Here is a 3,866-nt window from a genome sequence, read left to right on the forward strand (position 1 = left end):
ATGATTCTATCTAAGGAGATAATATCGGGAAATAAAGAAATATGACGAAAGATTACGTGATAATTTCAATTAAGAATGAGACGAATAATTGTCAATTGCATTACAAGATTTCAAGATTTATGAGATAATTTCTCATATACTTACAGGAAATGAAAAAATAACTAAATAACTACAGGAGAGGGAAATTTTTTATGAACTATGTAGGAAGTATGGTCTTATAACGAGACAACGTAAGGTTAATTTCGTCAGGGAAAGTCATTCCTTAGGTGATTTTCGAACCAGTAATACGCGAGTGAATGCCACACGTGAAATATGCCCAAGGTGTATATACGTCATACATCCGAAAGAACATCTTTACAAGCAATTGAAACGGCAGAAACAATTTCATCATTCTCACTCGTCATTCTTTTACTCCATCAATAATCTTTAAATTTAGCAGTTGCCGTTTGCATTAGAATTATTACAACGTTACATTTCTATATTATAGCAATGAAACTGATTCTATTGATTCATATCATTATAATTATTATTTTGTTGTGTATAGAAGTTACTGTAACACTTGAAAGGCATCATCTGACTTATCTTCGGTAATTATGTAATTAAAGTAAACGTAGAGCATTGATAAGTCTTAACAAAGCTACGAACTTTGACTTCTTTTGGAGATATACGAAACAAATTAAAGGCGAAAGTAACTGATAATTATTGTACAGGATCTGAATTTACTGATATCTTGATTATAACACTTGTGTATACAAATTGTAGTCCAATCTACTTTCCAAAAATGAAGATATCAATCAAACATGTAAGAAAGTGATTATTCAGTATCAAATCTACCTGTATAGTACCAATATGTTGCAATACATCAATATAAGAAGATTTAAGAGTATTTAATCTATGAGGAATAGCTAAGTGTCCCTTTTTCGGTTAAGTTTTCAAATTGCTTCTTGAATCAATCTTCGGATTTCTCAATCCAATGCGCTTTATTATAAAAGATAAAATTCATACAGGAAATTTGAAACGATATGTAACAAATTACTTATATCTGATCTTTTCATACCTTGTTTATAAAAATCCGGTATTAAAATCGATAGCTACTGTAGCAATGCGCTAATAAAGGCATCACGTTGTTTTCATACACTTGAGAACTATGTACTTTTCTTGCGAAATTGGGTTTCATATAACGTGGAAGATTTGAATTGAATTCACTTATAAATTGAAATACATTAATTGACTTCATAAAATCTATGTAAAAATTCAATAAATTATCATAAAATATACCTACGATAGAGATTTTACATTCCACATTACATTTTAGAATAAAAAATATATATCTTATCCCTAAAACATCTTACCTTTTGGTAAACACAGCCTTTGTACTGCCCATGTAGAAATTATGGTCGGAAGAAGAGGAAGCACCGATGTAAATATGCATCACTTCTGACGTCAAAAATTTCATTTCAACCTTGAGCGTAGTTGAATTTCTTGTATCTTCTTTGGAGTTAAATTCAAATGTCAGTCAATAGGACTCCTTTGCAATACTTCAAGACTTTTGAAACTGAACTTTCGTTTTGTCTATTATATCTTTAAAATAATTTAAAATTCGTAGGTTAGTAAAGACTCACGATAGATATTCAATTGCTCATCTAATTGTGTAGCTATCAAAGATAAATCTATTTACGCGCATTTAAGTGATATAAACTATCTTTTCCGAAAGCAACAAATTATAATTATGATGGTATTGATCACGAAAATGAGTTTCACTTCGATAAAATATAATTAAAATTTTATGATAAATCACATATAAATGACTACTGATAAATTTACCTTATATCGATAACATAAATAGAAGACTAGTGAGAAAGAAGAAATTGTTTACACCGCCTGAACCACTTGTAAAACTACCCTTTGGAACGTATAATGTATAGACTTCGGAAATATTTATTGTAGATCACTTGCTCACGTATTACTAGTTCGACGATCACCGAAGGAATGACGTACAGCTTTTTTGCCGTCCTCAGCCAGACCATATTGATCCACCGCTCGTTGCTATGGTTGGTTAACATGGCAACAGGGAGTACGCCCTCTGCAAGTGGATATGACGTTTCAAATAGAATAATCAATATTTCCTATTATATGTTCAAAAGAAGAGAAAAGGTCATAAACTATGAGGAAATGAATTTCTTTATTGATCTCTATTAATTGGATGTATCATTATTATTCTTCTTATATGCTCTTCTTTCATTCCCATTTTTCCATACTTTTTACTAATTTAACAAGATATTCTAAATTAACTAAAGGATTTTGAAAATTGTCAAATAATTTTTATCCTGTCCTTGTTGTTAAAAATATATATCAATAAGAATTAATTTTGAGCAAAGAATATTGCTTAACAGATTTTTTCGCATTATTATTTTCTTTTCTTTTTCTATTACTTAAGTTAACACTCTCCTTTTTTACAAATATACCTTTTTTTACAATGCCGTAACAAAGAATATTGATTCAGAGAGAATCATTTGTCATTTTTTTTTCTAGTATCAACGATTTCTCTTCTGAGTATTTCATTTGGCCACGATTTACGTAAAAATCGTAAAAATTAATCAAAATTTACGCGATTGAACGAACCGAAAAGACATAATTGAGTATGGATTGGAGGGAAATGAATTTCTCGACGAACGTCTTTCAATTCCACATATTAATATTGTCCCTTTTTAACTACCATATGAAACAATCCACATTGCATAACAGAAGATTATAACAAGCGCTTCTGCTTCAATTTTATTGATTCTTCTCTACCAAAGATTCACATTCAAAAATATATTCTTCATCTATAATGGAATATCAAGCAAATTTCTTTCGAAGTTGTCGGGTTTTATCAACTAGAACGTCGTGCTTGAACATTTTTAGTCTTTTGTTACAATTCCCCAGAGGTGGCGTGATATGACGCTATAATATAACCATAATATTTTATATAATTATAGCTCGAATTTAGAGAAAGGGAGAAAAGAAAAATATATCTGTATATCTTCTGCACGGATACTCAATTACATACTATCGATCGGCGGAATTCTACTATCTAAAATTATCAACGATTTCCAAAACATTTTTAGTGCTTCTTGATGGTAATAACAATCAATGCACTGGGTTTGAAAGGAACGCTTTTCAAAGCTAGTCCTTTTCTTTACGAGATCTGTAATATTGTGTTACATTCCGACTTCATTATGTAATTGAAATTGACCAGGAAGAAGAGGAAGAAAAAGCCGAAATGTTTATAATGGAGGTGACGACGAATCTTGCAAGATTAATATGGCATTGTTTTACAAAACATCCTTCGAATGATGGTACAACGAGACGGAATATATGTTACTGAAAGTAACAAAAGGTAAGTGGCTATAGCTACAGTATATAATCGAGTGTAGTGGGAGAGATTTATCGAACGGCTGTTCAAAGTTGCAAACGGAATCTACATTAAAGTGGAATTGAAATGGTACTCAGGCTAATATTGGTACTGGCTTAACATTGAAAATGATTCAATCTGCATGTACGATCAAAACATTTACCGTTCTTTGGGATAAGAGTGTTAGCCGGGGAACACTTTTAAATTATGCGTTAAATATTCAGTGTATGTTTACCTCACCACGTCATCGTTATAACTTCAGTTAAAATTTTTTAATTATATTGATTAATTGTTTGATTTAATATGTTGATTATCTCTTTTTAGAGACGAAGTGTTTGGTTCAATGTTTCTAAATTGTTTGTCGAAATATCCACGTCATGTACTTAAATATAACATATAAAGAACGTTTTTCAGAATTGTGGGTATATGGACGAATTAATTTACTGCCTAGCGCAAATACATTTCGATTGGG

The 3,866-nt window shown here is 30.7% G+C and overlaps 2 long non-coding RNA genes across 2 annotated transcripts in view; both read left to right on the forward strand.

The window, feature by feature from the left end:
- LOC122636802 overlaps positions 1-3,866 on the forward strand; it is a 268,896-nt gene that overhangs the window by 109,509 nt on the left and 155,521 nt on the right. The gene's annotated exons all lie outside the window — the stretch shown is intronic.
- Positions 1-3,866, forward strand: part of LOC122636791 — an 80,039-nt gene that overhangs the window by 21,859 nt on the left and 54,314 nt on the right. The window lies entirely within an intron of this gene.

Source organism: Vespula pensylvanica, chromosome 23, assembly GCF_014466175.1.
Source record: "Vespula pensylvanica isolate Volc-1 chromosome 23, ASM1446617v1, whole genome shotgun sequence".
In the NCBI taxonomy this organism is placed as follows: Eukaryota; Metazoa; Arthropoda; class Insecta; order Hymenoptera; family Vespidae; genus Vespula; species Vespula pensylvanica.